General features: G+C 42.2%; 1 protein-coding gene across 6 annotated transcripts in view; it reads left to right on the plus strand.

The window, feature by feature from the left end:
• Positions 1-16769, plus strand: part of CSTPP1 (centriolar satellite-associated tubulin polyglutamylase complex regulator 1) — a 199516-nt gene that overhangs the window by 139528 nt on the left and 43219 nt on the right. The window lies entirely within an intron of this gene.

Here is a 16769-nt window from a genome sequence, read left to right on the forward strand (position 1 = left end):
CTCATTTGAACCCTGCAAAGATGGTGGTATTCATCTTAGAAAAGATAAAAATGTGTGTACCTACCTATGCGGTGTTCTATGCCACCTTAAGCCATTTACTTGTGAAACAGTAACCTTTAGGACAATAGTCTAAGGTCACTTCAGTTCTCCCCATTAGTCAATTCTTATCTCTTTACACCTCCTTTTGCTTTTTTGCTGTTAGAAGGAGTAAAGTGGCTGGCAGAGGTAGAACAACCTTTATGAACATTTCTCTAGCAGAGCACCATGATCCTAGAAAGTAGGAACCAGAAGACATACATAGGGTCTAGGAATCCTCAGAGTAATATTACTTGACAACTAAGATGTTTACATGAAGAAACTGCAATCCCTGTGACCTAAATTAAGCTACTTAATTGCTTATGTCATCATTTCTCTGCTTGTAAAAGGGAAATAGCAATACCAGTCACTATCTTCCTCTGGAGTTTGGGAGAAACTTAATGAGATAATGAACTTAATTCTACTCTTACAAGGGAATATATTGTTGACTTTTAGAAGAGTGAACTATTTGGGGGTCCCTAAGGGACCTGACAATCTATTGCCTCTTCCCACACTCAAATAGAACTATTGTAAAAAGCTAATACGCTGCCAAAAAGTAAGCCATTTATTCTGTGGATAGATCAAGTCCAGTGTGAAGGGGGAAAAAAGGGATTTTGATCTCTTCTTTGGAAGAACTATCACTGTTAGGCACAAAAATGTCCTTTTTTTCTTTCTTTCTTTTTGTAAAATCAGAACAGAGGTGTAATTGTGTTTGATAGTTCACTTCGGGAGAATGTTAGGTTCAAACTCAGACACATTAAGTCAGATGATATACTTTTAAAAAGTCTCTAGAACATGCATTCTCAATGGTAGCAATATTGCCCCCAGAGGGGGCAATTTACTCTCTTTGAGAGTAAAATTCATGAGGGGTAGACAGTTGGAAAAAATGCCTATGAAAGCTAAAAGAGGGGGAGTGGGAGCAGGGGGAAGGCAAAATGTAGGGGAAAAAAAGGTTGAGAAATACTGCTATAGTCAATTATTCTTCCAGACATGTTTGTCCCTAAACATAGGTGAACCAGAGATTGTCAGGTTGAATGCAGATTGCTATTGATTCCTTCAGTCCAACAGCAATGGAATTCATACAAAACTTGAAAGAGATGAAATTTATACCCTAAGGGATAATGATCTCAGACAAACAACTCAAACATAAAATCTACCTGTTAGAACCAATACTTTGTACTTAAATAAATGTGGTTAAATCTTTAGGGTAAGATATTCCTTTTTTCTCCTGCTTCTTTAGCCTTACAGAAAGGCACATCAAGGGTAGGAATGATCTTCAAAGTACTTCACTGAAAAAGCCAGATTGGGAGAAAGGAGAGGGTGTGGACCCCACAGGCAGGAGGAAATAATTATCTAAACAGTAATATAAAGTGCAAAGCAGTGAAGATAAGCAATGCAATGGGAATTGGCATTTAAGTATTTAAGAAATTTTAAGTTTGATGTTGCTGTATTTATATAACTGAAATATTTTTCCCTCCATCCCCTCATATGTCATATATTTCTTTCATACCTTTTGAATGGATGGGACAACCCAAAATTGACTTGATATGTGCTATGTAATTTGAAAGAGGTCCTGTGTTCCATTAGGCTTAGCAGTCCTGAAACAATAGAATGGCCATTTAAAAATATATATATTCTCTTGCATCCTCTGACTCCTCTTTGCTTAATCATCCTATTCTTTAATAGATATAACCATGACTTAGGGGGAAAAGAAACAGTGATTCTTCCTCCCTGCTTACCCATTTCCCAGTAACACTCTGGACAACAAGCAAGTAGTCTTTGTCTAAGCCAAGCATTGCTAAGCATTAGTTGCTCTGGCATTTAATTGCCTTACAGAAATCTACCCCAATCCCCTGTTTGTTGATTTCTTAAGATCACAGAAGAAAATGAAATGAGCTAGAGAGAAGCCTTCAAGCCCCCTGACACACATGGGGCCCAATCATCTCCACTCCCACCCCAATTCCAAAATCTAACATATTGCTCCTTTCATGGTTCCTCGGATCCCTGCCCTTCAACTTCTCTTTGTTACCCTCTGGGTGGGTGTAACCAAACCTCAGTCATACATACGGTGGCCCCAGCAGCTGGGCTTCTCTCTACACCATCACATTGCAGACATTCTTTTCACATCATTTTGTCCTCTCTGCTGCATTCCCTCCATTTGGCATCATTCCCTCTGTGCAAACTTCTGTTTCAAGGGACAGGAGTTTGCCAGGGAGATGCTGGCAGAGAGGGTCCAGTTCTCTCCTTTCTATCTGAAGAGCCCAGTGTCACTCATTAGCATATGAGAAGAATGGTTGTAAATAAACATCAAATGAGGTTAACGAGCTGCAGCTCATCAATATTAATGAAGTCCACCTCACAGCCTCGGAGGGAGGTACTGATGGCTCTAATCACAAGAGGGGTTTCCTAAGGCCCTCCATTACAGGGCAAGAAGGGTTAGATTCAGTCTGTTGGAATGTTTGTCATTTTATAACCCTAGGAATGCCACAGAGAAAGGCTGTCTGATACCAGATCTGTGCTTGCAAGGCCCCTCTTATGTTCAGATTACATCTGTTTGTCTCAACAGGTGGAAGCCTAGAGGAAGGAGGCTGTATCTGCTAAGCCAGACTCGGGTAGGAAAGCCCCAGGCCAATCTTCAGTTCCCAAGTCCAAAGTGAGGGCCCCAGAGTACTTGGACTTGATGTCTCATTGCCCTTTCATCAGTAACCCCTAGAACTCAAACTCTTGTTGCCAGTGCATGAGGAAAGGTCTGGAGACCTTCTAAGCCCAGCCTCATAAAGAGATGAAAAACTCCCATTTTGTATAGCTCATGTGCCAACTGCCAGTCAGGTCCCTCCACAGAGCCATGTTGAGTGCCTATTTTTAGAAGATTCAAAGAGTATAAGTACAGCTGTCATCCATTGAGCACTTACTGTGTCCCAGGCTGCACTAAACATTTCTGATACGTTGTATAATCTTCGAACTAATCCCATGAGTGTGAATCCATTTCATAGGTGAAGAAGTTGAAACTCCTTGATTTTATGTAACATGTCTTAGATCATAATGGTAGCAAGTGACAGGCCTCAATCTGACAGCAGGGCCTATGCTCTTCATCATTGCATTCTGTGCCATCTCAGACTCATGCAAAATGTGTGAGCTTTTGTGCTCTTCCTTCTTTTTTGTAAGATGTGTGCCCTTTCTTCTCCAGTTCAAGAGACCAAACACAAAGTGGTTCTCTGAAAGTAGAATCAGAGAATTTTAGAATTAATTTTTCAAAAATCAAAGTACCTCTTTGAAATTATTTTTCGAAAGGAAACTTTCACTAGATGTGTTTTCCTTTGTATATAAATTTGGGGTCAGTGGGATATGTGCTTTGAAGTGTGTGTGTGTGTGTGTGTGTGCGCGTGCGTTTGTGTGTGGTGGGGGGGGTGTTCGTTGGTTGGTTGGTTGGTTGGTTAGCAGTGATACCAATTATCCACCTCATCAGGCCAGTTCCTTTTATGATTAAGCACACACCTTGCATGAGGTCAGTGACTGTAACACAAAGAAGTGCCTGGCTCTTATGGTTGACTTGAGCCTGTGATCCTAGCCTCAATCAGTTTCAGCAACTGAACTGTGGCTTACTACTTAAAGTTCATTCTATCCACTTCTTTATCTATGATTTCACTGGAGGCAGAAGGAGAACCTGATGGTTCACCCAAATTGTTGTTGTCACAGAAGTTACACTTGATTGTTTATTTAAAGAACAACTCCTAGTGAAAGGATCAGAGAGTGAAACAGCCACTATCTTTCTTCTCCTTTCCTCCCTGAAAACTCAGGGACCATACTTGGTAATTTTTACGTAGGCTAAACGCCCAGGAATGTTTCCACAGAATGGCACCCAAAGGCCACCCATGCAGGAGCCCTTCCTGCCACCAAGGTAACCAAGACTGGGAAGCAATTGAAACTGGGCCTTCCTTTCCCAGGCCTGTGGCTGTCAACTTGGCTCAGAAAAAGGCAGACTGATGACTTTGTCTCCTCACCCAGTCACACCACTACACAGTTCTCGCTTGAGCCTGAAGTCACATGGGTATGCTGCTATGGCCAAACAAGGATGCGCTGTTTCCAGTTCTTTGCACCCTGGGTTTGGCCTGGGCATCCTTAGTTGAAACCACCCGGGCCCCCAAACCCTGAAGTTTTTCCAGGGACAAATTGCATGCAGTGGTGGAGAGGAGGAGCTGAGCTGTGCAGTGGAGCAGCGGATGGTGTGCAGTTGGGATGTTTGCGAGAGCCAAGGGGTTAGTTCATTGCTGCTTTGTATACTCAGGCACACCAGAAAACTCAGATTAATAGGCTGTTTATTCTTCAGCATGTTCCTTGAATCAAAGGCTCTGGATGGTATTATTAAAGAGTGTTTGTGAGAGCGCCCTGGAACACTCCTTCTGGGCTCCGCTCACTGAAGAGGAACGATTGAGTCCTTTCATTTCCTGGGCAGCATCCCTCACGCTCATTGCTCACTGTAGTATAAAGGTCTGCAGAACCTTTGTTAGAAACAGGATCTTTTGTTCTGTCTTTTTGAGGTCCCATTACCTACAGCACCTTGGTCTGTTAGAGTCTAATTATTAAATGTTCTCATCTTTTGAGCTACCTGAACCTAATGAACATAGTCCACTGTATCTCAGGGAGGTTTTTTTGTTTGGGGTTTGGGAGAATTTGTTTTTGTTTTTGTTTTTGTTTTTGTTGGCTCTGTTTGGCACCAATTCTCTGTTTGGGCAGTACTGTCGTCTTTTTTTTTTTTTTTTCCATGGCTGTTTAAAGGAATTTTGCCAGGAGGGAAGAAAACATCCACCTGAACCCTATTCTGTGAAGCAAAGGATGATGTTTTTGGCCCTTCGAAGATTCCCCTGAAATGTAATGAAAAGTTTCTTCAAACCTTGGAATTGAAATTTATTGAATTATGAAAAATGGGCTTCTTCCACTACTACTCCCTGCAGTAGAGATTTATATTGGAATAGGTTAAAAAAATTAGGAGGGAAACTGCTTCTCTACCACCCCGCCCAGCCCCCTTTCAGCAGCAGCATGCTGTCACGTGAGTGATGTCTGTCCCCTGTTCCCTCTGGCAGTTATAGTTTTCCTGTGGCCTGGAAATTATTGTACTTCAGGCCTTCCACAACTTCTGTGTGTGCACGCGCACACACACACACACACACACCCCACAGCCACACCCCTTGTGGGCATGCCTTCAATACAGAGGCAGCCAGCCTATTGCAAAGGTGCTCAAAGCTCACTAATCACTGTAGACAGTGCAACACTCGGCATGTTACGGGCGCCCATGTCTATCTCATACAAATCCAGTACACATCATAAACAATAGCTTTGAATCTGGCAAACCTCTTAATTACCGCAGCCAAAGGCCAGAAAATGAAATTGGGGTCATATATCTGGTGTTAGAACTGTAGAAACCATCTGGCATCCCACAGCCCAGAGTTTCCCCAAGGAGATACACCTTGGAGCAACAGGAGTCCTCTCATCCAGAAAATACTGTCCCCTCACTTCCCTCCACAACCAGCACAGCTGTGTGGTGAGGCCTATTTGCCATATATACACTGAGACCAAGATCTATATACACACCCTGGCGTTCCGCCTGAATCCTTCCACAGAGTCCATCTGTTTATCCAGTTCCAAATCCCAGAAGGCAGTCACCAAAAAGTAAATAGTGAGAAGGGACAGGTTTTTTTTCTTTTTTTCTAGATAAACATGTTCCAATGAACAAAACAGATTCTGCAAACACATTCCATCTAGTAAATCTTACCTAACAGCTGTGTGAGAAGGGCTTGGAAGAGAGAAGGATGAGGCGTGGGGGGTCTCGGGACTTGGGTAGGAGACTTAGAGAAAGTTCAGAAATCCATAAGGCAGAGGCAGTTGAGTACTATCCACTTCTTGTTAAATGGAAATACACTTCTTTCCTGCATCCTATCCCATCATGGCAAACCTAGGATCTGTGGTGGGCTTGCCAGAGATCGAGATCTGGCTGCAAATATCAGCTTCTTCAGCTGAAAACCAACCCATCAAAACTTTATGTACCGAAGACGTGGCCTGTGTTTTTGACAGCACCCTCTCCCTCTCCCACTGGCGCTGCTGTCCTCTACCCCAGCTGTAATGCTCCTCTGGAATCAGACATGAGGTATTAGCCTCGAGCAGCCCATACAGCCCACCTCTACTTCACATCTACCCCTTTGGCTGGAAACATGAAGAACTGAGCATAGATCAAGAACTTGGATTCTGAAGAGCAGAAGACAGGGACAAGCTCAAGAAATTGACCTTTTGCCTCAGAGGTGGCTGGATATTTGTGTGTCTCTGTTCAATGTCGAATTGGCTCACCGTACCATTCAGGAGTTGTTTTTTAAAAATGTTCTCCTCGCTCCTCATTTGCGGGTCAGATGCTTTGGATAATCCAGTGGAATTCTCTCTGCTTCACTGCTGGTTGCTGCCAAACACAGAGTGCTAAATCCTGTCGATTGGTGACTTAAAATGATGTTGTGTGAAACAGCACTGTGATTTGGACATCCTGCGCCCATTCACACGGACTGCTCTGCCAATTAACCATAGTAGTGAGATGCAGTAACTCATGGGGTGGGGAAAGCAGTTTCTGCAGCCCCTGCCTTATCTTGACTCTGGGATCAATGTCCCTGCATCTGTTCCCACCCTCCCCCAGTGCCAGAACATGTGTCCAGTAATCAGTGCGCCTTGGAATTCCATTTCGCTCAATATTATTCCTTTCCCTGGCCTCAGCAATTTCTTTAGCAGATTGTAACATGTCAGTGACAAAGAAACAGCATTTGTGTGCAGAATATGCAAGTGGCAAGCAAAACACTCCCGCTGCCGGGTCCCACCTCCTGATCTGCATTTCCCGGATTGCATGCGTGCGTGACTCCTCCTCCAGTGAGGTCTCAGCTCAAATGGCAGCTTCTGAAAGAGATTATCCTTGACCACCCCATCTAACGTCCATTTGCAGTCACTCCATGTCACACCACTCTCTGTTATGCATGTCATTGCTCTTATCGCTTTCTACAAGTATTTTATTTGTTCCTATTCACTGTCTACCTCTCTACCCACACACACATACTAGAATGTAAGCCCATGAAAATAGGGATTTTTGTCTGTCTTATCCATTGCTGTTCCCATAGAACCTAGAATTGCCTTTGGAATACAGTTGGCACTTAATATTTATTGACTGAGGGATCCCTGGGTGGCTCAGCGGTTTGGCACCTGCCTTTGGCCCGGCGTATGATCCTGGAGTCCTGGGATTGAGTCCCACATCGGGCTCCCTGCATGGAGCCTGCTTCTCCCTCTGCCTGTGTTTCTGCCTCTCTCTGTGTGTCTCTCATGAATAAATAAATAAAATCTTAAAAAATATATATTTGTTGACTGAGTAAATAGATAAGAATGGAGCCATTAAGAGCTCCCCAAATATGTGGTTGCTCTCCGGAGATGGTAGAGGCAGACAGACATATAGTTTGACAGGACGCCTGGGTGGCTCAGCAGTTGAGCATCGTCTGCCTTTGGCTCAGGGCATGATCCCAGGGTTCTGGGATCAAGTCCTGCATTGGACTCCCTGCATGGAGCCTGCTTCTCCCTCTGCTTATATCTCTGCCTCTTTCTCTCTGTGTGTCTCATGAATAAATAAATAAATCTTAAAAAAAAAAAAAAAAAAAGACATATAGGGCAGCCCAGGTGACTCAGTGGTTTAGTGCCGCCTTCTGGCCAGGGCCTGATCCTGGAGACCCGGGATCGAGTCCCACGTCAGGCTCCCTGCATGGAGCCTGCTTCTCCCTCTCCCTGTGTCTCCACCTCTCTCTCTCTCTCTCTCTCTCTCTCTCTCTCTCTCTGTCTTTCATGAATAAATAAAATCTTTTTAAAAAGAAATATAGTTTGAGGAATGGAATAAAAAATACAAGGTTTCTCCTGGTTTTCATATTTTTAATTGTAAATTGAAATACTGAGTCAAAGATCACATAAATTGAGTCGCTTTTCATTCTTCTGTCTCAGAGGAAACTGTTTCCTATTGAGTCGGTTAAGTTAGGGTCACAGAGACCAAGTAACACACTCTTCCTTGCCAAGCTGGCATAATCGAGGCCACAAAGGATGCCCACTTCCAGATTTCCACTGGACAGTGCCTGGCGTTGCTTTCTGTAGGGCAGGTGCCAGAAGAAACTGGCACAACAATTTAAAGCAATTTAAAGCCCAGTCTGGCTATCTTCGTCCAGCCTTCCTTACATTCTTGCCTGGTTCCAGTTCCCAAAGAGACCACATTCCTCTACACAGCTCTGGTGCTCTGCAGTTCTTTTTGTTAGGAGGGCCATGGAGGGTGGGTAGATATGTCTTAGCTTTGACCTGCCCAGCTATGAGACAAGATGACTGAGAGAACTTGTCCTTTTAGCCTGACAGACATATGGCACTCATCTCCTCAGAGGTCCTTTGCCCAAACAAGAAGTATTAGCTCCTCAGAAGTTATCCTTTGTCTTGTTGGGGCAAGATCAGTGCCTAGTGTCAAGAGAGGGAGATTAAAGATTAAAGAACCTCCACCAGGAAAGGGGATAGTTTTGCTTGAATCTCTTAATTTGTCTTCTCCCCCCATACAAGTGCATTCATGTTGCTGGACTCCCAAGCTTACTCCCTGGTGGTTTGTAGTCATTATTCTCATGACTTTGTGGTCTCATTGATATTAACATGTGTTTCAACTGCTGTAGGTGACGCTTCCATGCTCCACTACTTTTTGTCTTACGTTGCTAATGACTCCTCTGTTGGTTTCAGCCTTTAGCCAAACCCACCCCATCCACACCCTACTCTTTCCATCTTTTATTGATGCCGTGTTGACTTTGTGTGTCTCTGTAGTTCAGTTTTCTAAGCACCTGCAGAGAATTAACCAACTTTACTTGCTGCTGGGGATCACCTTTGATTTATTTGATTTCTGTGCTTTGGGAAATGTTGAAGGACTCGCTCTAAAACCCCACCAAAGTACATAAAAAGTGCTATAGCCCCTGTAGCCTGACCTTCCAGACTAGCTCTGCATAGGGACCAGAAGTTATTCATGTAAATACAGATGTGGATACCATCCGTTAATGTTTACTATGTGCTAGGGATGCCTGGGTGGCTCAGTCTGTTGAGCACCCAACTCTTCATTTTGGCTCAAGTCATGATCTCATGGATCATAATGTCATGGGTTGTGAGAATGAGCCCTGCATTGGGCTCCCTGTTCAGCAGGGAGTTTGCTTAAAGATTCTCTCCCTCTGCCCCTCCTGCCCACTCATGCACGTGTGCTCTCTCTCCCTCTCTCTCTAAAATAAATAAATAAATATTTTACAAAATAAATGTTTGGGATCCCTGGGTGGCTTAGTGGTTTAGTGCCTGCCTTCGGTCCAGGACGTGATCCTGGAGTCCTGGGATCAAGTCCCACGTTGGGCTCCCTGCATGGAGCCTGTTTCTCCCTCTGCCTGTGTCTCTCTCTCTCTCTCTGTCTCTCTCTCTCTCTCTCTGTGTCTCTCATGAATAAATAAATAAAATCTTTTAAAAATAAATAAATAAAAATAAAAATAAAAAATAAATGTTTACTATGTGCTATATACAGTTCTAAATGTTTAACATGGCTGTCTTGTTTAATCCTTACTTGTAGGCCTGAAAGGCCAGTATATGAACTGGCCTCAGGTATTTCTCTAATCTCATTTCTTACTCCTCATTCTCTTGATTTCGGCTACACTGGCTTCTGTGCTATTCCCCTTACCCAACAGACATGCACCCTCCTTAAGGCTTCTGCAGTGGCTATTTCCTTTGCTTGGAATCTTCTCCCTTCATCCCTTAGATGTCTACCTAGGTTACTTATTAACCTTCTCCAAATCTTGGCTTAGGTGTTACCTTCTCCATGAAACCTACCTAGATCACTTCATGTAAAATTGAAGGTGTACCTGGCTGCCTCAGTCAATAGAGCATGTGACTCTTGATTTTGAGGTTGTGAGTTCAAGCCCCACATTGGATGTAGAAATTATTAAAAAAAAAAAACTGTTAAAACTGATAAAATTGTTCTACCACTGCCACCTCACACCTATTTGACCTGCTGTGTTTTCTACCTTTTTCCATTATAGGTGTCACTAATGTAATATATAGTATATTTGTTGTGTTTATCATTTATTATCTGCCTTCTCAAACATAGGTAGGCTTCATGAGGGCAAAGAGCTTGTCTGTTTGGTCTCTATGAATCCTAAGCACCTGAAAAACAATATCTGGCACTCAGCAGATGCTCCATAATTCCTGGTCAATGAATGAATTTTGTCCCTTCAAAAACCCTCTGAAGTAGATGTTTATATTATCCCCTTTTAAAGATGATGGAGGGCACCCCAGGTAGCTCAGCGGTTTGGTGCCGCCTTCAGCCTAGGGTGTGATCCTGGAGACCCAGGATCAAGTCCCGCATCGGGCTCCCTGCATGGAGCCTGCTTCTCCCTCTGCCTGTGTCTCTGCCTCTTTCTCTGTCTCTGTCTCTCTCTCTCTGTCTCTCATAAATAAATAAATAAATAAATAGTAAATAAATAAATAAATAATCTTTTTATAAAAATAAATAAAATAAAGATGATGGAATTGAAGCTCAAAGAATTGAAATGACTAACTTGCCCCAGATCATTCAGCTAGGAAGTGGTAGAGCTGGGATCGACTAACTCCAGAGAATGTACTTTCAACCAGTGGGTCAATAGTTCTCAAACTTTAAGAGTCACCCAAGGTGTTTGTTTAAATTCAGGTTCATATACCCTGACCCCGAGGATTCTGATTCTGATTCTGTAGGCCTGGGACACAGATGATCCATGAATCATACTTGGAGAAACATGGGGATATACTACATTGCCTTTAAGGTTTGGAATCTGCATAGGGAGGCATAAAGATAAAATCCATTGAACATTTTTAGAGTGCTGCTATGTAACCAGTCCCTGTGGCATAGAAAAACAAGTAAAATGAAGTCTTTACCCTCAAGACTCAATGTGTTGATGCTGATGTGACAAACAGATACATATATCAAAATCAGACCATTGATAGGGACACCTGGATGGCTCAGTGGTTGAGCGTCTGCCTTCTGGTCAAGTCGTGATCCCAGGGTCCTGGGATCGAGTCCCGCATTGAGTTCCCCACAGGAAGCCTGCTTTTCTCCCTGTTTGTGTCTTTGCCTCTCTCTGTGTCTCTCATGAATAAATAAAATAAAAACTTTTTTGAAAAAATAAATAAATAAATCAGACCACTGATAAATCGTGAGATGCTTAAAAGCACATACTTTGGAGTCAGGCCAACTGACTGAACATGCTCCCACTACTTACGTAACTGGGTAGATGACTTAACCTCCCTGTGGTCTGCAAGTAAAAAGAACAACAATATTTATCCAGTAGGACTGTTATGAGGACTTAGATGAGATGAAGGGTGTACAGGAAGGCAGCTTAAAAACACAAAACAGACAGCAGGAGGCAGTGCACAGTGTATAAGAAATGATAAACAAATGGCTGAGAGACAGTAAATATAGAAAATCTCAGAAGAGTTCTACAATTTCACAACCTACTATTTTATAATTAAAGTTTGGGTACCAATTTTTTGTTGTTTTGAATATAACTTACATTGAAATATTTTCAAAATATATTTAAATATACATGTAATACCCCTCCCTGAATTCTTGAATATAATTTACCTTGGCATCCAAGTATCATCTTAAACATAAAGTATTGTACTATGGTGGGAAACACGATTGCCTCCAGAGTTTGTTGAAGTGTACCCTAAGTGCATCCAGATTGCACTTAAAATATTTTTTCCTGCTTCTATGTTCATATCATACTGTGAATGCCTAATTTCTAACTGTCGTCCTTGCACCTGCCTTTTGTAGTTCCTTTTTCATTCCCAGTTTAGTGTCTGGTCTGTGTTGCAAATTGATGGCCTAGTGTATTAATATGGTGAGTCTAATCAGAGCTTATCTTAGAGGCCTGTAAGTTAACCACATGAGCTGTGTGAACTCTGTGACATCTGTTTGCCTACTTAGAGACTTATTGGCATTGAGATATTTGAGATTGCCTATTAATTCAGTTTTAAACACATTAGGTATTATTCTGCAGATTACAGATGCCTGCAGAAACCATTTTCCTTGTTCTCAGCGTTGCAAGTTAGTTCATTCTGTGGCTCCACAACTTAAAAGAGCCTTGGGAATCATAGATCTGGCCTTTTTGCTCCCAAGTAGACAACTGATGGTTATTTCCATTCTACAGATAGAAACTTCTACCGATGAAGAAACTAAGGCCTAAAGAGTAAGTAGCTTGCTCCAGTGAGATAATCCAGTGAGCCAAGACGGGGTTCTGAGTCTCCCCGGCCTCTGCTCAGCCACACTGTCCCCAGAAAGAAACAGAGAATCATCTTGGGCTGTGGAAAGGAAGGAAAGCCATCCACAAATATCACTAAAAATCAGAAAAATAAGATCTTATTAATATTGCAACTAATCAATTTTAGCCTTGACTTCGATAAGTGTTTTTACTCTCCCCCCGTCCTCATTTGAAGGATGTATAACTTTATTGTGCCCCCAGTGAGCCTGAGCTGTGAACATATATAAGGAAGAGCAAGGGCATTATAATAACATCCAGAAGTGTACAAAGGATTATAAAATACAATCATCAGCTTTGTACCCTCTTTTCACTGTAGACAAAACAAGGTGATTTATTTTATTTTATTTATTTTTTATTTTAAAGATTTTATTTATTCATGAGAAACACAGAGAGGAGAGAGAGAGAGAGAGAGAGAGAGAGAGAGAGGCAAAGACACAGACAGAGGGAGAAGCAGGCTCTATGCAGGGAGCCTGACATGGGACTCGATCCCGGGTCTCCAGGATTACGCCCTGGGCTGAAGGCAGCGCTAAACCACTGAGCCACCTGGGCTGCCCCAAAACAAGGTGATTTAGAGGGGGAACATAGAACCACTGAAAATGAGGACATGGAAATCAATTTCTTTTTTTCTATAAGATTTTATTTATTTATTTATTTATTTAAGAGTGAGGAGTACACAAGCAAACAGAGGAAGAAGCAGAATCCCCACTGAGCAGAGAGCCTAATGCAGGGCTCAATCCCAGGACCCTGGGATCCTGGGACCATGACCTGAGCCAAAAGCAGGTGCTTAATGGACTGAGCCACCCAGGCACCCCATCAGTTTCTAAAGGAAGGCTCCATTTCTCCAGGAAACTTCCGTCCTTTCTTCCTTCCTACCTACCTACCTACCTACCTACCTACTATTTTTCCTTCCTTCCTTCTGCCACTTTATTGAGATACAATTTTCATACCATAAATCTGGGTACTATTTATTCATTCATTCTTCCTACTGTAAGAAAACACAAAGCACCCATAATCCCCAAATGCAGAGTCAACCACCATTATTAACACTTTGGTATATACCATTCTTTTTCCTATGCAAGTTTATTTCCTTTTGTTTTCTTTTAAAGCAAAGGTGTAATCATACTGTACCCAAGAATTTTTATTTTGCTCTTTCCCCTTAATGTTATGAGGACATCTAAGTTTATATATTTTAATGTTAAACTTATTTACCTATGAATTAAATCCTTATTTTAAATACTTCTCCAGAGAAATTCTACATCTGGGGTTGAAAATTAAGGTGCCAGCAACAACCAGATAGGTAATGGAAGAAGCCTAACTGTCATTCAGTGCACCACAGGGGGGGCCAGGGAAGACTTACAGGGATAGCTTCTGCCTCAGCCCCAACTCCTTGAGGCCCTGCAGGAATGTTGGCCCACTATTGCAAGTCCTCTGATTTGTTAGAAAGAGATATCTGGAATTTAGATTTTATCGTAGGAAATGTCTTGACTTTTCCAATGTTTTAGCTCCGAATTTTAAAAAAAGATTCAGTTCAGGCGTACCTGGGTGGCTCAGTCAGTTAAGTGTCTGACTCTTGATTTCTGCTCAGGTCATGATCTCGGGGTTGTGAGATTGAGCCCCACATTGGGCTCTATGCTCAATGCAGAGTTTGCTTATTCCCCTCCCACCTCTCCTTCTGCTTTTCCTCCCCACCCCTCGCACTCTCTCCATGTTTCTAAATAAATAAATATGAATCTGTAAAAAAAAATACAGTTTAAGCTAGACAAAATCTGTCAGCTGATTTCTGTCTTGGACAGGGAGTGTGAAGAGCTTCATAAGCAGTAGCTCACTTAATTATCACAGCCAGTCCTGTTCCTCTAACAGTTATTTACTGAGAACCAGCAGTGAACAAAGGAGGCAAAATCTTTGCCCTCTTGGAGCTTACATTCTAGTAGGAAGACAGATAATGTAGTTTTAAAATATTCAGTAGATCATACAGCAATAAGTACTATGGAGAAAAACCAAGCAGGAAAATGAGGGAGTAAGGGGAGCACTGTTGTTTTAAATATTACAGCCAGAAGTGACCTTATGTATCATGGCATTTGAGCAGAGACCTGAGGAGGAAAGAGCTATATGGGGATTGGGGGCGAAGGGAGAGAAGATCTAAAAGCCTGAGATAAGAGCATACTTGACACAGTCAAAGAATACAAAGCCAGTGTGGCCAGAATGGTCTGAGCAGGGAATGAGCAGAAGGAGAGGCAGTTAGGGCAATAGCAGAGGTCCCCGTTGTAGAGAGTCTGAGAAAGAAGTATTATCCAATTTTATAGATGAGGAAACTGGAGCTCAGAAAAGTTTGCCCATGCCACATAGCTGGGAAATAACAAAGGCATTTTTTTTCCCTAGCCTCAATAATATATTTTTTTTCTTGTGTCTCTGACTTTATTTTTTTTTGGTACTTTTTTTATTAGAGTTCGATTTGCCAACATATAGCATAACATCCAGTGCTCATCCCGTCAAGTGCCCCCTCAGTGCCAGTCACTCAGTCTCCCCGTCCCCCCACCCACCTCACCTTCCACCACCCCTTGTTCATTTCCCAGAGTTAGGAGTCTCTCATGTTCTGTCTCCCTTTCTGATATTTCCCACTCATTTTCTCTCCTTTCCCCTATGATCCCTTTCACTATTTTTTATATTCCCCAAATGAATGAGACCATATAATGTTTGTCCTTCTCCGATTGACTTACTTCACTCAGCATAATACCCCCCAGTTCCATCCACGTTGAAGCAAATGGTGGGTATTTGTCGTTTCTAATGGCTGAGGAATATTCCACTGTATACATATCCACATCTTCTTTATCCATTCATCTTTTGATGGACACTGAGGCTCCTTCCACAGTTTGGCTATTGTGGACATTGCTGCTATAAACATTAAGGTGCACGTGTCCTGCTGTTTCACTGCATCTGTATCTTTGGGGTAAATCCCCAGCAGTGCAATTACTGGGTCATAGGGTAGATCTATTTTTACCTCTTTAGGAACCTCCACACAGTTTTCCAGAGTGGCTGTACCAGTTCACATTCCCACCAACAGTGCAAGAGGGTTCCCCTTTCTCCACATCCTCTCCAACATTTGTTGTTTCCTGTCTTGTTAATTTTCACCATTCTCATTGGTGTGTGGTAGTATCTCATTGTGGTTTTGATATGTATTTCCCTGATGGCCATGATGCGAAGCATTTTCTCATGTGCTTTTTGGCCATGTCTATGTCTTCCTTTGTGAGATTTCTCTTCATGTTTTTTGCCCATTTCATGATTGGATTGTTTGTTTCTTTGCTGTTGAGTTTAATAAGTTCTTTATAGATCTTGGATACTAGCCCTTTATCTGATACGTCATTTGCAAATATCTTCTCCCATTCTGTAGGTTGTCTTTTAGTTTTGTCGACTGTTTCTTTTGCTGTGCAGAAGCTTCTTATCTTGATGAAGTCCCAATAATTCATTTTTGCTTTTGTTTCCCTTGCCTTCATAGATGTATCTTGCAAGAAGTTGCTGTGGCCAAGTTCAAAAAGGGTGTTGCCTGTGTTCTCCTCTAGGACTTTGATGGATTCTTGTCTCACATTTAGATCTTTCATCCATTTTTAGTTTATCTTTGTGTATGGTATAAGAGAATGGGTCTAGTTTCATTCTTCTGCACGTGGCTGTCCAATTTTCTCAGCACAATTTATTGAAGAGACTGTCCTTTTTCCAGTGGATGGTCTTTCCTGCTTTGCTGAATATTACTTGACCATAGAGTTGAGGGCCCATTTCTGGGTTCTGTATTCTGTTCCATTGATCTATGTGTCTGTTTTTGTGCCAGTATCATACTGTCTTGATGATCACAGCTTTGTAGTACAACTTGAAATCCGGCATTGTGATGCCCCCGGCTCTGGTTTTCTTTTTTAATATTCCCCTGGCTATTCGGGGTCTTTTCTGATTCCACACATATCTTAAGACTGTTTTTTCCGACTCTGAAGTCATGGTATTTTTATAGGGATTGCATTAAATGTGTAAATTTCCCTGGGTAGCATTGACATTTTCACAATATTAATTCTTCAACAGAGGCATTTTAAACCCAGGCCCACCTTAATTCCAGATCTCCTGTTCTTAGCTACTACATGTGCTACCCTAGAATGTAGTCACATGGATTTGTAACATTCCCATTCCTCTAGCAAGTTCTGTGCTACCTGTATTCAAATCATGTCCTACCTGTCCTTTGTGCTCTTGCCTCAACCACAGAGAATCACAATGAAAGAATCCTAGAATCTTAGACTCAAATAGAACCCTGAGGATTCTTGAGACAAAAAATTGACACTTTCGTTTATAATTCTAAACGGTTAT

The sequence above is a fragment of the Canis aureus genome, chromosome 21 (assembly GCF_053574225.1).
Source record: "Canis aureus isolate CA01 chromosome 21, VMU_Caureus_v.1.0, whole genome shotgun sequence".
Taxonomy (NCBI): Eukaryota; Metazoa; Chordata; class Mammalia; order Carnivora; family Canidae; genus Canis; species Canis aureus.